This window comes from Pinus tabuliformis, chromosome 6 (genome assembly GCF_031772625.1).
Source record: "Pinus tabuliformis cultivar Carrire ecotype Pingquan chromosome 6, CPIR1, whole genome shotgun sequence".
NCBI classification, from domain to species: Eukaryota; Viridiplantae; Streptophyta; class Pinopsida; order Pinales; family Pinaceae; genus Pinus; species Pinus tabuliformis.
The window spans coordinates 112,485,823-112,507,081 of NC_142292.1; positions in this window are offsets into that span (position 1 = coordinate 112,485,823).

Genomic DNA, 21,259 nt, shown 5'->3' on the forward strand with positions numbered 1-21,259 from the left:
GGTACTAGAGAGACAGAAAACTTTTGGGAAATCTCCTGATCAAACCCTCAGAATTTCTGAAAGAAATTCATCCAATTTGCCCTTGTGAAGATGTCCACCACTTGTGGATGTGCATGGAGCCTGGTGGAGTTGGTGGGATCCTTTCTCATAAATCCTCCTGTCATTTTGTTTATACTCTTTTGGGAAACCAAATGTGGAGATGGAGACAACAATTTTTTAGAAAAACAGAGAAACAAAGGAGACTGTGTTTTTTTTTTTTTTTTTCAATAAGCAGAATTTTTGTAAATAAGCAGAATAAGGGCTTTATTTCCTCCTCAAATTGAAACCACTACTTGCATATATTGATATTCAATGGGGGCATGCATGGAACCTACCTCCTTAGACTGAAAATCATGCTAAAACCCGTGTTTTCTCCCTTCAAAACAACTCACTGCCCCTCCTGTAGAAGCCTGTTGTCCCTCCTATAGAATTCTTGTAGGTGCTCCTGTAGAAAACGTTGAGAGAAAGAATATGGGAGAGATCGATGGAGGACTATGGTTACGAGGCTGTGGGGGCATAAAGAGACTATTGTAGCTGAGTTACAAGGAGAGAATGAAGGAAAAGTTGGTGAGAGTGCTCGGGGAGGAGTACTTATTACCCTTTATGGATATTTCTGGTGATGGGGGGTGAGCTGGAAAAGTATACGTTGGCCATATTTGGACCATTGGTCCCCACCTGCCTTGTCATCATGGCCCCTCCTCATAATCATCCCTCATGATTGCATCGGAGTTCACACTTCCTCCACTACCTGTCCTTGACATCTTTCTTGAGTTGACTGTGCACACATGTGGGTGACATCTCGAATGAGTGGAGTCAACTACATGAAGGTGGCCAAGTTAACTGGCCACCTTTCCCTTGTTCAACCTCAACCATCTCGTTGCTTTTGCATGACCTCTAATTACACAAATGCAAACAGAGGAGCGGGTTAGTTACTTACCTGTGATCTAAATGTATTTGCTATGAGGTGTTGTGGCTCTCTCTCTGCTGCATGCCTTGATTTCTTTTGATGCATGCTGTTTGCTTGCTGATGTGTGGCTGTGTCTTGTGCAGGTTCTTCTCTAGCTGGGTCTGAGCTTCAGGTGCCTTCTCAACCTTCATGTGTGCATTCTCCTGCTGCTGGTGCTGGGTTTTGATGGGATCAACTACTACAAGAATTCCTACAGGAGATCCTGTAGCTGTTTCTCCCCTTGAAACTTCAGCTTCTTTCTATGCTTGGAGCTTCGAGGAGGATGCTAGAGATGTAGATAGAGATGGAGAGGTAATAGGTAGGCTTCAAGTGAGGTGGATGGTGCTACTTCCTCTCTTATTTTTTGTTTTTCTTTTCTTTTCCTGAAAAACTGTTTTTTCTGTGTTTTTCTTGGACAGGAAGAAGAATGATGCTTGGGGTGTGATGCAGACTTGGAAATGATGGCAAGGAGGTTTGAAGACTGTAGGAGGGTTTATAGGTTCTTTATGAAGCTTCCCTGTCCCTCAAACTACCTTTTAAATCCATTTCTGGCTCTCTGTAATTCCTACAAGAGCCTCCTATAGAAAACACAGAGCCTCCTGTAGAAAACACATTTTTTGAAAAAGAAGCACAGTGGGGTGAAAGAAATGCCAAAAATGATGGAGAAAAGTGTGGGAAGGTAGGATAGGTACTGGTGTGGATGTCAGGGTTCCTTTCGCACCTTCTTTTTCTTCCTGTCCTCCTGCAAACCTGCAATGCAAATGAAAATTCAATTTTCTTTTTCCCATTTTCTCTTTTTTTTTTGTGAAAACAACTAGGGCACCTCAGGGAGGTTTTCACCCTAATTGCCTGCCCTGGGCACCTCCAAGGGAGCTTTTCACCCAGGGATCTTATTCTTTTTCTCTTTTTTTTTTTTTCTTTTTGTTTGACATCACTGAGCTGCCTCAGAAGAGGTTTTCAACCCAATGATGAGACTCAAACGCCTCATGGAGGTTTTCACTTGAGTCCTTATTTTTTATTTATATTTTTCTTTTTCTTCAGTGAGTGGATGAAGTGGAGGCTAAGACATGCTCCACTACCATCACTGTCTTATTCAAATCTCCAATGAAATCTCGCTTGGAGAGGGGCTTCTTGTATACTTTCAACTGATGTCCATTGACAAGCATGGGGATGGATTCATCATCAATGGTTCTGATCAGAACTGAACCATTGTCATTGCATTTCTCCACAGTGTAGGGTCCCAGCCATCTTGTCCTCAGCTTGCCTTTGAAATCTTTGTATCTTGAATCATAGAGTAGTGCCCAATCTCCCTTTTGGAATTGCTTCTCCCTGATATTTTTGTCATGCCATATCTTTCTCCGAAGCCGAACTACCTCTGTATGGAGAAGGGCCTGCAATCTATGTTCATCCAGTCCATTGACCTAAAGTAATCTTTCTTTCTGAGCATGGTTGAGGTCTAGGTCCAATTGGGCTTCCATCCTTAGGGTATTGAATTCAAATTCTATTGACAGCAAAACCTTCTTCCCATAGACCAGCTCATAGGGTATGAACCCAGTCTTTCATGTTGCTTCTCACTACCTTGGTCAGGATCCCTTCCAATGCTATGTTAGTGACCTCCACCTGCCCATTGGCTTGTGGATGGTAAGGGGTCGAAGTCCTATGCTTGATTCTATGATGTGTGAGTAGGTCTTCAATCAAATTGGAAGTGAACTGACTACCTTGATATGTGACCAATTGTCTTGGATACGCGAACTTGTAGAATATGTTCTCTCTCAAAACCTCAACTACTTTTTCCTCTGTCGTTGCTTTGATTGCTTTTGTCTCTGCCCACTTTGTCAGGTAATCGGTGCACACAATGATGTATTGTTTCTGCTTTGAAGGAGGGCTAATAGGACCCACAAAGTCCATGCCCCACTTCTCAAATGGCTCAAAGTTCACTTGAGGTTGCATCAGCATCTCATCCTTTGGAGTATGTTTCCCCATCTTATGCACCGATCACACTGGCTGGTATATCTCCTCACATCCTGATGAAGAGTGGGCCAGTAGTAGCCTGCTTGCAATATCATGAAGGAAGTTCTTTTTGCTGCAAAATGACCTCCACAAGGCCCGTCATGATAGGTCACGAGGATGTCAAAGACTTCCTCCTCCCTGACACATCTTATCAAGATCTGATCTAGACCAACTTTGAATAGATTGCTACCAATCCAGGTGAAAGGGGCACTTTTCCTTACTATCTTTCTCTTCTCTTTTGAGGACAAGTGTGGTGGGAACTATGCTGAAACCAAGTAGTTTACTATATCAGCAAACCATGGGGAGAGTACTGAGATGGAAAATAGGTGTTCATCTGGCATTTTGTCATCCACCATTCCTTCTTCACCTGCAGGAAAATTTACTCTAGACAAAAAGTCAGCAACAACATTTTCTTTACCAGGCTTATCAATAATGGTCAAATCAAACTACTGCAGTAAAAGCAACCATCTAATAATGTGAGCATTTACATCTAGTTTGTTCATTAAATATCTAATTGCAACATGATCAGTGTGCACAAAGGTTTGATAACCTGTGATATAATGTCTGAATTTATTTAAGGAATGCACGACAGCTAGGAGTTCCTTCTCGGTCACTGTATAATTTAACTCTGCCTTTGACAATTTTTTGCTTATAAAGTATATGGCATAAGGTAACTTTTCATCAATTTGTCCTATGGCTGCTCCTATTTCTTTGTTCGAGGAGCTTGTGTGAATGTGGAAAGGTAGGGCTCAGTTTGGGCCTCTCAGAATTGGGGCAGTCACGAGCTTGCTCTTCAAGGTATCTAGGGCTTCTTGACAGTTTTCCGACCATATGAACTCGACATCTTTGCCTAAGAGGCCAAACAAATGAGAGGTTAGCTTGCTGAAATCATTAATGAATCTCCTGGAAGACCCAGCTAAGCCTAGGAAACTTCTGACATCTCTCACCTTTTGAGGAGGTGGGACCCTTTGGATGATGGTAATTTTGTTGGGGTCCACCTGCAGTCCTTGTTGAGATATTGCATGACCTAACACGGTCCCTTCAGTCATCAAAAATTCACATTTCTCCGGAATGAGGGATAGGTTTATCTCAATACACTTGTCTAAAACTTTTCCCAGGTTAGATAAAGCTTCTTAAAAGTCAGAACCATAAGGAGTAAAATCATCCATGTATATTTCTACTGCATCATGAACCAGTTCAGAAAATATACTCAATACCACTCTTTGGAAAGTGGCTGGAGCGTTGCACAAACAAAAAGGAAGGACCCAATATGCAAAGGTACCCCAAGGACAAGTGAAAGTGGTCTTATCTTGGTCTTCCAGGCTGATTTGAATTTGATTGTACCTGCTAAACCCATCTAGGAAAGAGAAAAACTTTTTCCCTACCAGACCGTATAACACTTGATCTATGAAAGGTAAAGGAAAATGGTCCTTTTTAGTGGCTTTGTTCAATTCCCAATAGTCGACACAGATTCTCCACTTACCATTTTTCTTTGGCACTAGCACCAAAGGAGAGACCCATTCACTGTCAGAGATGGGATAGATGAATCCTACATCAAGCAATTTCTACAGTTCTTCCTTAACAATATCTTTAAGTGCTGGATTCATCCTCCTTTGAGGCTGCCTGACTGGCTTGCAATCCTCCTTGATGTATATATGATGAGTACATACTGAAGGGTGCACTCCCTTCATCTCCTTATAACTCCAGGTGAAGGCATCTAGGTGTTTTCTCAGTAGGCTACACAGTTCCTTCTCCTGGGAAGTGGATAGGGATGGATTGATTTTCAAGGTTCTTTCTGGGCCAAACTCTATATTCTTAACACGGAGAGAAGTGGAGTCGGCCACACAAAGATCAGTTGAGGGGTTGTTTTGGGTTTCTCTTACTATGTCCTCTAATGGTGATACACTGGGAGGTGGATTCTGAATCAGATTTTCAATCATATCATCCTCATCTTGTTGTTTCCCCCCATGGCGATTTCTAATGCACAAAGCGGTGCAGAATAGACTTCATCCTCATCTTCCTCCTCCAACCAGAGAGGTAGATCATGTTATAACAAGGGTTGGGTAGGAGGATATAGGATTAACTACTTGGACATGTGCCCGTTCTTTATGGTGATGTTCCCAGTTCGACAGCTGATGTAGGCATCGGATGTAGCCAACCAAGGTCTTCCCAGAATGAGAGGATACCCAGTGAGCTTTGCCTTTGGCTGGAGAACCAAGAAATTAGCAGGGTACTCCCAAGAATCAATGGATACCATCACATCTTCCAGAATCCCCTCAGGGGTCACGGTGGAGCAGTCTGCTAGCTGTAGCATGGTCATGGTCTTCCTCAGGGAGCCCTGGAGGTTAATTTTGAGCATTGTGTCCTTTGTCATCACATTAATGGCAGCTCCCAGATCAATCAAGGTATGTGGATTCATGGTGCCATTGATGTGGACATCAACTACTAGGGTTCTAGGTCCAGATATTTTGGATAGATTACCTGCCCTAAAATCAGGTCGGACAGTGGTCCTATGACATTGATGGTTGGGGCATCTCTCTTGCACCTTCCTGGATGCCTAAAGCACTTCTCTTTGATCAACCTATTGTAGATAGGCACATCTTTTATGGCTTGGAGAAGTGGTATCTTCACACATAAATGTTTCAATTCTCCTAGGAGTTCAGTTTCTTCTAGGGTAGGCTGGACTGTCGTGGATAGTCTCTCAGGAAAGGGTGGAATTGCTTTAGGTTCACTTTCCTCTTTATCTTCCTCAACCTCCCTGGGTGGAGGCTGGCTATCTGGGAGAACTTTCCCAGATCATAGGTTAATTTCCTGAATCTCCACAACATAGGTTGGGCATGATGGTTCCCCACTATACACTTACTGAGGCTTTCTATTGTTCGGTTTCGTATTTGGCTAGGCAGGCATTTGGGGTTGCTTTGGTGGAGCAGGAGGTAATGGTTGTGGTTGGGCAGGTGGTGGAGGCAAAAGAGCGGGAAGAGAGTTGTATTGGGGCCTCCACCCCTGATGAGGTGCATTCCACTGAGGTTGTGGCTGAGCATAGGATTGAAATGAATGGGTGGTTGGTTGGGCATGATATTGAGATGTGAAGGACCAAGGAGGAGGCATGGACTAGGAAGGATGAGTAGGAGGGCCCCAAGAAGGTATGGAAGTGACTTGGTTGTGGTTGTAGTATGCCTGAGATGTCCCTTGCATCCCTTATTGGTATGGTCTAGGTCCATGCGGCCTCCTTTGGTTTATGTAATAGAGCTATTCAGTGACTCCCTCAGCCCCTTGATATATAGCTTTAAGTCTGGGTAAGGAAGGGCACTTATCTGTAGAATGATTTTCTTCACAGACTGAACAAACCTCTATAGAGTTCAATGGGCATTCATTCCTAGGATGCCTCCTGGTGCATCTAGGGAAAAAAATGGCCAAAGCCCTCTCTGCTTCCTCTTGTTTCCTTTTGATATGCAAGGTATCCATTTGCATGGCAAGAGTCTGCAGCATCTCACTCTTGAAGTCTTCCAGCATGTTTCCAATTTCTCCTTTAATGGATGAGTTAGAGGAAGAGGTATTGGCTATGGGTTGACTCCCCCTACCTTTCTTTCTGGCTGCTCTAGAATGGTTTCTAAAAATAGTCTTTATGTCCTCATAGGATAGTTGGTAGATGTCTCCCCCGGCCAGTAGATGGAGGGTGTCTAAAATATCTTCCCAAATTCCCCTGAGCAGGACCAGCTTTAGAGACTCAGGGTCAAGTGTACACCCGACCCTTTTGTAACTGAGTTGGAACCTCTCTTCATAGTCTTACAGGGACTCATCACTTCCTATAGTCATTCAAAAAATTTCTTCTTTAGTATCTTTTGACCTACAATAGTCTTGATACTTGTTGTTAAAGGCTTGCTGCATCTGAGCCCAAGTTGTGATGCTATTTCCAGGTAATCCCATGAACCAGCGTAGTGCTGCATCCTTGAGAGTAGAAGGGAACAGTTTCAACTTTTGCTCATCTTCTGCATAGTCATAGGTTTGACAGATAACAACAAACTCGAACAAAAAGGTGTCAGGATCTTCTGTAGTCAGACCATGGAAATGAGGTAAGGCGGAAGGGCTTATATTATTCATTTTGGTGTCCCCATTGGTCTCCCGAATGGGAAAGGTACCCTCTATTCTCTCTCCATTCCCCCTAGCATTTTTGTGTTCAACCATTGGCTCCAAAGGAATGTTTTCTTCTTCTTCTTCCCCTATAGGTTCTTCAAATATGTATTGTTGTTCACCTAAGGGTTCTTCTTGATCGCAGCCGCCGAAGAAGAGAAAAGGCTGGCTGTGTGAAGCAGTGGGGGTGTTGGGCAAAAATTTTCCTGAGTTATCTCTATTCCTATGAGGCATGAAAGGAAATTTTTTTTTTGTTGGTTTTTGTTTCTTTTTCCCCACACTGATAGTACCTGCAGAAACTGAAATTGATTGAAAAAAACAAATTGCAACTAGCTGAAATGAAATTTGCAGAATTGAAGAGGAAAGCAAGGAAATGCAGAACTTGAAAGAAGAGAAATGACTAGTCTACTTTTGCTGAAATAAACTATTAGCATAATATTGCAATAGAAAATAGAAGAAAGAAGTAATCGCAAAATACTGACACTTCCCTGGCAACGACACCAAAAAGTGGTGAGCACTAGTATTGCAGCAATAATGCTGCAACTCCTGGGCTGCCTACTTTACTCTTATCAACACAGTAGTTCGTAACAAACTTGGAAGCATCAGTGTTGTATGCACAAGTACTAGTTCTTACTGCAAGTTTTCACTTGGTCAGCCAGTGTGAGATCACTAGGAGCTCAAGCCAAATTCTATGGATTCCAAAAGAAGCTCTATATGTGATGAAAGGAGAGAAAGATTACTCTACAGATGCTACTCTAACTGCAGAAAGGAGAAAGACTGAAATGTAAAGCAAACCTAGTAAACCCTACTTAACCAACTAATCCTACTTTTGTAGAAAGCACTATGAACCATGAAAGGAATGCCATTACCTACTCAAGGAAGTAAACAACATCTACCTAAGCTATTTCTGGAAGTAAATAAGAAAAAAACATCTTTTTGGATTTTTATGTGAATTTGACATGCATATAATTTATTGTGTGTGAATGTGGCAGCGAATAGGTGGCATTGGAGGGTGGCTTTGGGACTTGAGAGGATGTAGGATGGTGTGGATGGGTCCTAGGAGGTCTCAGGTGGCCTTCTGGAGGCTTTTCCCACACTCGGCCTTCAAAAGGAAGCCTACAGGAAAATCTACAGGAGGACACAGGAAATCTATAGGAGGAAAACAGGGCAACTACAGGAGGCCTACAAGAGGAGGCCGAGAGTAGTTTTCACTGTTTTGAGGGTGTGAGAGTGGGTGGAAAAGGTGGATGAAGGTTGGAATGAGGTGTTAGGGCACCTAGGGTCTACCAAGAATCACCAGGAGAGAGGAAGATGTTGAGATTGCAACAAGATGATGGAGCTTAGTGAAAAGAGTCGCCTTCACTAAGTGGGCCCGTAGGCAAATTATGGCGCAAGTTATATTTTTGATCCCAGCAGGGATGATCACAATGTGGGTGACCATAGTATGAGTGATCACAGTGTGGGTGACCACAGTGTGAGTGATCACAGTATGAGTGATCAAAGTCTATTTTTAGACTGGCTGTCAAAAATAGAAAAGTCAAATATTATTGTCTCATAATAATATTTGGACTATAAACTTGATCTTATTCTCTTGGAGCACTTCAGGATGAGCTACGGATGTGGTACATGCAGATCCCAGAGGGAAATACGTGGTTACCTATGGGATGACTAATATTTTCATGCAGGACTTCAGTTAGAACTCAAGTGAGTTGAGTTTAGTGGACTAGAGGTGCAGTTGATGGAGTTGTGTTCAGTTTAGCTTTGTTAAACTGGTTGTATTTAGTCTAACTGGCAAATAGACTAGAGATGAGTTGGGTGAATTAGTTATTAATTAATTCACAAGTTATTAACTCATAATGAAACTATAGAATACATCAGTTAACTCAGTTGCATGTCAGTGCATGTTCAGTTCAGCAGGGACAGGTGTTAGAGGATCAAATTGCTATCAGTTGTGACTATAGTTGTGCATGATGATTTGCACAATCAGAGGGATTGAGTATGCCAATGAATTGGCTAATATCAAGAATTTTAGCCTGTTCTCATGTCCAACACGGTGTGAGTGATTATTTGCAGGTCAAATACGAGTTTGGTAAGCCATTCTCATCAGTTCTTGAGCAGGTATTGAGCTGGAGAGGCAAGCAAGCAGTGGAATAGATTTGGAGATCAGATCTGAGCTGTATTGTGTGTAACAGGTGGAGCTGGTACTGGATTGCTTGTGATAAGCATTGTACTTTGTAATGTTACATATTCTCAATCATTAATATACATATAGTGTGGGGTTTTTAGCGAGATGCTTTCCCCGGGTTACATACTGTGTTAATATGTGAATGCTCTTGATGTTTTATTGTTATTGATGCTGCTATATTGATGATCAACATAGAGGAGCTTATGTATTGTGTATGTATTCCGCAATAGTACATGATCAGGATAATCTTTGTTGAATATGTGTTAAATTATTCAAAATTTCTACATGGTATCAGAGCTATTGATCATCAGATCTACTATTCAAGAAGTGTTTACATTCTATTTCTTCAGGCAGAGTCTGTAATCGGGCCATGTAGCCTCTGGATTCATCCTTCCTTTGGAAGGTTATCCGGTGAATGCCCATACAGTCAATCTCTGTACGAGAAATATTGTGTTCTCATGAATCTTAGATCCGAGGCGGTTGAGTTGGTTGCTGGTGGAATTCGAATTTGTAGCAGTGTTTTCTTGGTGACAACGCAACAATGTCTTTCAACGGATTGCGATTGGAGTATGCTCTTGAGGGCAGCTCAAACTATATTGCATGGAAGGATAGGATGGAGGCAGTATTGGATGATAACGGGCTGAAGGAGTTCATAGATACGGATATCCCAAAGCCTACTGATGCTGCTGAGGCGGAAGTTTGGCAAAAGAAGACCGAAAAATGTCGAAGGATTTTGTTGGAGGGCGTGAAGAATCACATTGTGTCCAGCCTCCATGGAAAGGCTACTCCATATTTGATGTGGAAATCATTAACAGAATTATTCCAAAGTAAGAGCGATCAGAGGAAGCTGGCGCTCAAAGATAAACTCAGAAACATCAAATGTGAGAAGGGTGAAAGTATTCCCAAGTATCTCACGAATTTCACTCAGTGTCGAGATGAGCTGGGAAGTGTGGGGGTTATGGTCAATGATGAGGACTTGGTGAGCTTGGCTCTCCTTGGTCTTCCGAAGAGTTGGCATTCCTATCAGGACTCTGTCAATGGTCGGGATAAATTGCCAGGATGGGAAAGACTATGGTCAGATCTTGTGCAGGAGGAGATCAGGCGGAGTACCAGGGACGGATCTTCGTCAAAGGGAGCTGATGAAGAGAATTGTGCTTTGGCTGCCAAAGCAAAGAAAGGGAATAGCAAGAAAGCTTCTCAGTTTGGTGCGAAAGGCAAGAAGCAGGATATGTCCAAGGTGAAGTGTTTTCACTGTCACCAGCACGGACACTATGCCACTAATTTTCCGCAGAAGAAGAAGAACAAGCAGGCTGCTAGATCTTCAGCAGGAGAGGCTCTAGCCTCACATTTTGAGCTTGATTTTTCATTGATCGCATGCTTGGTTTCAAGTGTGATGGGATCAGTGTGGTTCTTGGACAGTGGTGCGTCTTTTCACATGACGGGAGAGAGAGATTTGTTCTCTGATCTGGAGGACAAAGATCTTGGAGTGCACATCGAGATGGGCGATGATGGTAGATACAGTGCGACCGGTATCGGTACCATTTCCTTTGAGAGGGAGTCTGGTAAACCCTTCTGTTGTGGTAAAAACAAAACCCCCCCCCATTTTTGACTTGTTCACTTCAAATAATGGGGACCCTTTCTATAAAATTTTTGGCTAAACACCTTTATGGATTTTTATTTAGTTGATTGCCCTATGCATTTGTTAATTTTTCATTTTCTTTGGATTCTTGTTTTGATTGCTTTGTTAGAATCAATTTTTTATAAGCTTCACATTGATGCTTGTTTCGCCTCATTTGGTCAACTGGTTTGACAATGGCACTCTTTTTTTGGATTGCAGGTTTCTGTGGAGTGGTTTTTGAGAGGTTGAATTCGGATAATCCACTCCTTTGAAGTCTCATCATTTATCTAGCCTGGGTTAAAAATGCATAAAATGTACAATATTGCATTTTGTAAATAAATTAGTTCAATAATGCATTCATTTTAAATATTAACCCATAGCGAGTTTTTACTAACATTTTTCCATTTTTAGTTATGCAGCCAAATCATTAATTATCGGGATTTAAGAAATTTACTCCAATTTCCAAATCAATTATTAATCTCGAAAACCCAAAATTTTCGAAATGGCTGTAGTTTATTTTTATATTTTTACTTTTATTAAGAGTGGTTGTAGTTTATAAAATAATCCTCATAAAATAAAATCAAAATAAAAATTGATTTTTAATATTAAATCTTAGATTAATTAAATTAATTATTGTTTAAAATATAATTAATTTAATTAAAATAAAATTTAATACATAAAAAATATATATAAAAAAAATTCTTAATCGCATCGGGACTTTTTTAAATGACACAGTTTTGAAACCCCCGACACCTCCCGATGCCGATCGCCGATTAACCAAAGGGCAATGGGGCATTAACCAAAGTTTTAAAAAACGTGTGTTTTAAGTTTCAATACGAATGTTCCATCGCATCGGGAGTCTTCATCCTATACAAACTTTATGCCCCCGACACCACACTTCCGCCGATGCGATAAGTCAAACTTTGATATTAGTTTTGGGCTCACGTATTAATTCTATTTTTAGAAATGGTTATGTTACCATATGAGTCGTTATGTTAATGGTTTATATGAGTATGTTACCATATGAATAAAGGAAGTAGGTAGTGCTAGTTTAATATGAGTTGAAATATTAATATTTAAATAATTAATTTTAAATTAATTAAATTAATAAATATGTAATATTTATTTAATTTAAATTTTTTATTATTTATATTCATATTAATTAGTTTATAAATAGTTAATATTTTAGTTAATTATATATTAATTAATAAATAGATTAATATTAATTAACAATTAAGTTTAGTTTATGATTAACCATTAATTTAGAATTAATTATTTCTGTAATTTAGGATTAGATTTTTTTATTAAAATTCTCATTTTTAGCCTAGTAACAGAATTTTCAGATTCATGTCAGATTTGATCCATCAACTTTGGAGGCTCATAGATTGAGTTATACTTGGCCAAATGAGGTCCAGGACGGCTCATTGGAAAGAGAAAATCAAGGAGAACATTTTTGAGGAGGTTTCACTAACAGATTTAATCATTTATTGGGTCAAAAATCAGGTAGAAGATCAAGCTCCGAATTTTGAAAACAAAATCAATTTTCTGAGTTATTTTCTTCATTTTCATTTGTCCAAAGCCTCTTCTAATTGCAGATCCATTGGTTAATAATATCTTTGGCCAATTAAACCACCCAAAACATCAATAGAAAGGTTATGTTTTATTATTTATTAAAATAGAATTTGTTTGGATTTGATTTAATTGCCAGAAATGATATTTTGATTGCATCTTAATTTATTTTGATTTCTTTTTGCAGGAAAACAATGGAAGAAATATGGAGAAAATGATTTCAATCAATGAGAATGCTCCAGCAATTGAAGATCAGGATTTTCGAACAAATAAAATTGGATTTGGAAGATTTCTCTCCACCAAACTTTCCTCTCAAGAATTCCTTCACAAATAGTATAAGTAATAGATTGCAGAATGTAATAAGGGGCTACTCTCCTCTGCAATTCTAGACTTCTAAAAAGCACTACTGTAATAGGAATTTAGAGTTGTAGGAGAGAGGAGAGAAAATCTCAGATCTGGGGATTATTGAGGATTTTTCCTTTGTATCTTGAATTATGTATGAGGGGCAGAGTTACACTATTGTGGCTCTAGTTTTGAAGGCAGAAGTTCAAGCAATGTAAAGGACTGTTGGAGACCAAGGTCAGAGAAATGGGCACAATAAATTGGTATTTTTAATACTATTGTTTCAAATATCAGTTTCATTTTTATGGTAACAAGAATGTGTTATTTTATTCATGTTTGTGCACTATTGTCAATATGGGTAATTTGTCTCAATGTTGTTATTATGTATCTCTGTTCTTATAGAATAAATCCTGATTTCTGAGTAACTATTTACTCAGAAATCTATCTTATTAAAACTGATTTATTGAATGGTAATATGTTGTGAACTATTTCTACATATTATTGTTTAATTATTGGATTTACTGATTTGATAATCAATATCATTTATGTGAACTATTTCCTAAGTGTCGTTCGTTTATTATTTCAGTTGATAGGTCTCAATAGGATGTGTTTTGGTAATCATAATATCAGTTAATTGAACTACTTCATTAACTTGATATTCATTATAAATGAGACATATTTAAATCCCAATACTTTAATTATCTTGCTCTTAGTTGGGTTAGATCTATATCTGCCTAATTAAGATAGGATTTAGATTAGTTTCTTTTGCTTGTATCATAGAATAAGCTTGCATTTAGAGTAATTTCTGCCTTCTTTTAAGTCCTCTCCTCAAAGAGGCAAAACTTTAGTTGTGGCTTGGCTGAACCCAAATCAGCTTAAGGGTCATTCTCTTGCCTGATCAGCAAGACGAAGTGATCTGATATCCCTCTCTATTGGTAGTTGAAGATACATCATAAACCAATAGCGATAGGGAGAAGGTAACTAGACCTAGTTAAACCAGTCGGAGCCACCACACCAAATGGAAAAGGAGCTGCTTTAAGGTTCTGACCGAGTGGTTATCCCCCAATGTTGTTGCAGCGATTTTCGAGGCATCAACATTTTTGGCGCTAGAAGGAGGGCTTGATACTTTTTGTCTATTAGAGTCTTTTCAATTTTAACATTTTGATTAAATCACGATGGCTCCTCTTAAGATTCCAATTTGGAGTTGCATCCATGGACGTGCATCTTCCAACACTCCACCCGAAGTGGTAAGACTCTTGTCTCGGGTAAAATTCAATGGTAAGAAAAATTCTTCTGCTTTTAACCATGTCTTTCAATTTATTCAAAATGTTTCAAATTATGATTTTCAAGAGATTGATGAAGGCATTTTATATAGAATTTTTACTCTCACATTTGCAACAAAAGCCAGAAGCTGGTGTAGAACTCTTTCAGTTGCTTCAATCCACAGCCGGGATCAATTTGTTACAATTTTCATTTGTAAATTTGACGGCTATGATTATGAACAGGTATGTGAAGAAATTAAATAGCTACGAAGGTTTGAAAATGAGTCTGTTAATAATTTTAATATTCGATTTCATTTGAATTGCTTAAGATTTAAAGACGAAGATAAACCTGCGGAAGAAGAATCATTAGATTGGTTTGAATATATTTGTTCTCTTCCAACCATTCCCAATCCATATGAAATTAATTCAAGCTTTGTTCCATCCCCTTCCAATATAAATGAGAATCTCAATTTGGATGTGCAAATAAATTGTGATGAAGTGGTTTCACAAAGCTTAGAAGATATTTCTAATCAAATGCAAGAAGACAACAACAGAAATTTTGGAGAAAGAGTTGCCTTGGAATTTGAAAATTACTTTGCGGTCAATTCAGAAAATCAAATCGCAAATCAGCAAGTACAAGCAGCAATCAAAGTAAATAATAACACAGAAATTGCTGTGCAAATTTCTGAATTTTTCCATAATGAGCAAATGCCGAAATCAGAACAGCAAAGCAGCCTTCTTCAAGAAAGCATGAGCACGCAAAGGAATGATCTGCAATCTGAAATTTACAATGAGCATAATGCACAAGAGTTCTCAAACAGAGATAGTTTTAAATGCATTATTTCAGGTTCACATTTTTCCTTTTATCCTGATATTTTTAGTGATGGTAATTTTTTCCCTCTTGGTATTAATGATATTTCGGAAATTAAAGAGGATGATTTAAATGAATTACCATTAAATTTTTATCAAGATAAAGAAACAATAATTGATCATTCTTTTGCCACTAATGAACATGAGATTTTTGTTCCTCCTTGCTTTGGTATATTGGATGAAATCGAAGGGAATTCCAGACAATCTTGTGAGGTCATTTATGATGATTACTCTGACAATGAAGATGTTGATTTCTATTCCTGTCAAGAGAATCCTCATGATAAAATTCAAATAACATCTGAGGATGAGGAACGCTTCAATTTAGGAATTATCCCAACTAATCCTCATTTTAGAGTAGTAAATTATCTTCATAATTTCACCATTCAAGAAAACATCACAATTTATGATTCATATCATGATCAAGCTCTCATTCCTACTCACAATCATAATTCGTTTTCTAATTCACAAGTTGGAATTCAAAATTACTCAAATTCCATAATTTTGGCCAATCCTTGTGAAAAAAAAATCATTTCAAAACAATCCCAATTGTGCTGTAACATTAGTTGTAAAAATAGTGATTTGATTTTACTTTTTCTTTCACACTTATTTTGTTTAAATTTAGATTTATTTTCTGATTTTATTTTTCAGAATTTTAACATTTTATGCTGCCATATTGAGCACTTTATTATCAAACATTCAATTGATGAATTGCCTTATTGGGAAATTGAAGTTTCATATTATAACCATGAACATCAAGAACTGTTAACATGTCAATGTCAATTGATGTTCATTTCTTATCAAAAGCTTCTATTTCCTCAAATACAATCTCAACTAGAGGATATATTTTTACAATCTGGCCAGCATTTTAATTCAATTAATAATTTTCAATTGTATTTAACAGATTTTCATTCATTTTTCATGAATTCATTTGAAAAATATTAGGAAATTTTTCCTTCAAGGAAAATTGTCAATGATTTAACATTTGTACATAATACTAACAATTCTTTCCAGGCCTTTGAATTTAAAAGCTCATCTTCACAATCTGGCTTGTTATCTCTCCCCTTGAACATTGCTCAATCCTTAATAGAAATCCATCCAGATTTCTATGATCCAATTGGTATTCAATTGGAAAGAAAATTTCAAGAGAAAGAGATTTTAATTAAGTTGCTAACAATAACTGTACATTCTGATTTCAGATTTATTTTCCTCAGTTTAGTTAGATTTGTATGTTTATTACTAACATTTGAACTGTACATATATGCGGGAATAAAAATGAGAAAATGGCTACACTGTAAATATGACTATACCTAGCCATTTTCATATATATGATTAGAATATGAGTAGAATTAATTTAGTTAGTTTGTTTTGTATAGTTAATTTGTTTTTAACAGTTTTGTAGATTAAAAAAATAAAACAAAGCAATCAGCCTTCTCATGCATGTTCACTGAAACATTTTATCCTTATCAGAAAGTTTTAATTCTTGCTTTCCTTTTAAAATTTCTTGCAGCAATGCCTCTACTCTGCTTATTTTGAATAATGTTTGATTAAATTCAATTGAGGTTGCACTTGGCATCGATCGCCTCAAAGCCACTTTTCTTTATTTCGAGATTTCCTTCTATGATCTTCTTTTGAAATTTATATGGTAAGGATTTGAGGATATAAAAGCTTCATGATCCTATTATTCCACGAAATGTATGACTATCTATCATAAGCTTAATTCTAATTCAATCATTATTAGTCAGTCTAACCTTTCACGGTAATCATATGAAGTTCATATTATCTTCCTCGAAATTTGTTAAGGATGTCCATTCTGCTGTGTGCACACCTTCAAATCTGTTTTGATATTTTTCCACAATTAGTGGCTTTATCCCATTCTAATCTTTAGTTGATTATTTGATGCTGCAATACGCATCATATTTATTTACTAAAGGCATTATTAAATAGTCTCTATAACAATACAGATTCTTCTCAAGTTCTTCAGAATAAGCAGAGATAATAAATTGTTGTTTCAATTCAAAAGGGGAGCCTATTTTTATATTTATTTCTGGTAAATTTTATATTTCCTGAACATGAATAAATAGATTTTATTTAGGCTGATTGCACATTCCGATTTAGAATAAATAATGAGACAATTTTGAACAAAGTTAAAATTTTAATCGAAGGAAGGATTTGAAGATTTATGAGGTAAAATCTATAGACAATTTCCTTCCAGGTACGCATCTACAAGTTCATTTTCATCTCTTATTAGTTTCTCTTTTCCTTAGCTTATTTTTTATTCTTGTTCTGTTTTATTTGCAGGTTTTCATTTGCTATCAAAACTTGAAGTAAGCAGCAAACCCATTTCAAATTTGCAACAGGCTCAGGGAAATTTTATTTGTGATGCATTAGAATGTGAACATTTTTTTTTATTTTGCTTTCATTGATCATTTCAATTTAATTTTAATATTGCTGATGCTACGGTGAATACATATTCGCAATACTACCATCGCGCTCATCTTCGTCAATAATTTTATTCCAATATTACATCATCTACCTCACAACCATTTGTAGCATCCGAAGTAGCACTTAGCATTTTTTATAACAAATTGATGATCTGAGACCTCCTCGCTCATATGCCATATCACATTTTTCATATCGGAGCTTTGCAGTTGAAGTATACTTCCATTATTGTGAATCGCCGATCTCTGATAATCAACTTTACCGATATTGCGATAAACACATAATTCTGGACCCGATATGAAATTCAAATCAAAGTCATAAAATTATCGCATCCATTTAATCGCAATAATGGTAAGAGCATAACTTTTAAAGGGCCGATATCTCGGATCCGATATGTTATCAAATTTTCGTCATAAAATTATCGGGTCCACTTTTCATCGCATATCGGCGTATTGAGAATTGTTGCATCATGCACTTAAGATTGCTGATCACGATTGCCAATTAGCCACGTCATTCATCGCATATCGACATCGCAAGAATCATATTGTGTTACATCGGGTACCAAAAGTCCGCTCATCGCCGATTAACAATCGCCAATATCGCAATCATCTCATCGCATTTTTATTTATGCTCATATCATATCTCTGAATCTGCGATATGCGATGTGGGAAGCACAGTGTAAATATGGCCCGACCCCCGATATAATATTTCTTTAATGATGCGATCGCTTCATCTCATAGCACAACTTCTCATCGCATGTTTTCATATCAGCGATTTGCCATTGCAACCTTTGATGCGAGAACTTCCAATGCATGCCTCTAAGCCATTAACATTTAATAAATATATGGCATAGCAATAAAGTTGAAGTCTTGCAAATTAAACTTGAAGCATGGTGAAGAAACATGTTATGCGAATCATCCAATACGGTAATATGTTATTTTAAAGCAAGCTTCGATGGTAAGAAAGCAGTTAATGACCAATTTGCAGCATATTTAAACCATTTTGATTTCTCATACATTTCAGTTTTAAATATATAATTCCATAGTTAAAAATGGAATTCAAGATCTCTCTATCTTCATATTTAAATTTTATTATCTTAGATTTGGTCTTGATTCTGGACAATTTATAAAATCATGGAATTTATATGAAACTTATAATATTTTGAGAAACAGTCATTACTGCAAATTCTCATTCTCATTTTTGATGCATTTGTTTTAATTTCAACTCCCTTGAGCACTAAGCATTCCATTTTTACATTTTACTGCTTGCTTTAGTTTAAATAAAATAAATAATGATTTTGGGTTACAGGATTTTGGTTAGTTTGACTTCTTCATGTTTTTAATGTTAATTAAAATAAGAAGTCAGCTAGTTTGGAGAAACTGATACCTTTCAGGTAAGATCAAAAGAAATTATCCAATGGTAAGATTCATGTACCCACTTTCATTAATTTCCATTTCGTTACTTTAGTTTCAGTTTTGTTTTTGCTGATATAAAAATCTGTTTTGCAGTTCTCCATTTGAAGCTTTCAATCCTCTGCCGAATCAGATTTTCGAGGTCTTATACTCTTCTCCTGGCTTAATTTCAAGAAGCAGCGATTGTCTTCATCGAAATAGCTACACCAGGGAATTTCTGAACCTTTAGTTTGTTTCTTTGAGCATTCATGTTATTAAAAAATGATCAAGATGATGCTTTGAAACAAGAAGAATAATACCAAACAGAAAGGCTTTCATTGTGGCTGAATTTTATCGTCACTGCTATTCAAAAAGCCTAAAATACTCACAACCTTGCAAGGTATGATTTACCCAAATCTCGACATGAGAATGATTGATTACACGATTATTTTTTTTTTCTTCATATTGTTGAGACATTGGTATAAGCATTCTTGTTTGAGTTTATCTTTTGAAACTTGGATTTTCCTTCATTTTTCACATTTCTTCATTTTAATTTCGTTTGTTGATTTCTTTTCTCACTTTAGCATAAGACTTCTTTTCTTTTGGTTTTCAGTTTTGATTATGGTGACTTTGCCATGATTTATATGGAAAGTCTTCTTGTTACCTAACTATGGTCAGCATTCATGGAGAAAAATTGTTAATAGTTACTTATTAGCGTTTTCTTAAATCTCTTAGTAAAGTTTGATTTTCTTGTTATAAAAGTAGACATATTTAAGGAAGAGATTACCAATCAAGAGAAGTTGGCAAAGTATCATAAAATTTGAAAATTTCTTTTTCATCAAATTGTAATCATTTTGAGATTTCAAAATTTTATTAAGATCTTCATAGTTTTATTATCAGTCAAGAAAAGTTATTTATAACCAAGTAAAGACATTTTATAGCAAAGCACCTTTAACTCTGAAATTGTCATTCTTAACTCTTAAGGAGTCAATGATTCTCCTTGTCCCAAAGAGTCTTATTTTTCTATAGTATAATCCAGAAATATATTTAAACTTAAAAGATAAGAGGTCTCATCATGAGCCTGCTTACCATGATCATAGGGGAAAAATAGGCTGACATTACCAACACTGCTAAACAAACCAGGGTAATGGCTTATGATTGCAAACAATTATAAGACAAGGGGTCTCATCACGAGCCAGCTTGTTCAGTCCGATTATAACCAGTGAATGGCATTGTCAACTATCTGGCCACCAAACCAGGACAATGGCTTTTAAGAAAAATAAAAAATAAAAATTCAAAGAAAATAAACATATATAAATGGATTTATCTCTAGATCAATAATTCTTAAACAGATAGGATTCTGAACCATTTATGATTAAAAGGTAACTCTGTCGAAACTATAAATGTTTGCTGGCAGCAGTGGCTCTACCTATGACAAAAGAGTATATTTTAAAAGCTAAGCTGTAAAGTGACCCATGCTTTATCTCTACAACTAATTAAAGACTGATGTAGAGTTTTGAAATATTTTAATGTATGAGGAATTTTAAGGAAAATTACAATTAGATGATTCTTGCTTTTATTCAGACTAATGAACTTAGTCAAGCATTTCAAGCATAATTTTCTCTTCTTTAATTATTTTTACTTTAATTTTAGGAAAATCTTATTCATATCAAACAGAGATAACTGGTTCTTCTCCCATGTGTCGCCATTGTTGTGGTAAAAACACAACCCCCGCATTTTTGACTTGTTCACTTCAAATAATGGGAACCCTTTCTATAAAAATTTTGGCTAAATACCTTTATGGATTTTTATTTAGTTGATTGCCCTACGCATTTGTTAATTTTTCATTTTCTTTGGATTCTTGTTTTGATTGCTTTGTTAGAATCAATTTTTTATAAGCTTCACATTGACGCTTGTTTCGCCTCATTTGGTCAACTGGTTTGAAAATGACACTCCTTTGAAGTCTCATCATTTATCTAGCCTGGGTTAAAAATGCATAAAATGTACAATATTGCATTTTGTAAATAAATTAGTTCAATAACGCATTCATTTTAAATATTAACCCATAGCGAGTTTTTACTAACATTTTTCCATTTTTAGTTATGCGGCCAAATCATTAATTATCGGGATTTAAGAAATTTACTCCAATTTCCAAATCAATTATTAATCTCGAAAACCCAAAATTTTCGAAGTGGCTGTAGTTTATTTTTATATTTTTACTTTTATTAAGAGTGGCTGTAGTTTATAAAATAATCCTCATAAAATAAAATCAAAATAAAAATTGATTTTTAATATTAAATCTTAGATTAATTAAATTAATTATTGTTTAAAATATAATTAATTTAATTAAAATAAAATTTAATACATAAAAAATATAAAAAAATAAAAAATAAAAAAATTCTTAATTACATCGGGCGATCGGATCGGAGATGGTAATCGCATCGGGACTTTTTAAAT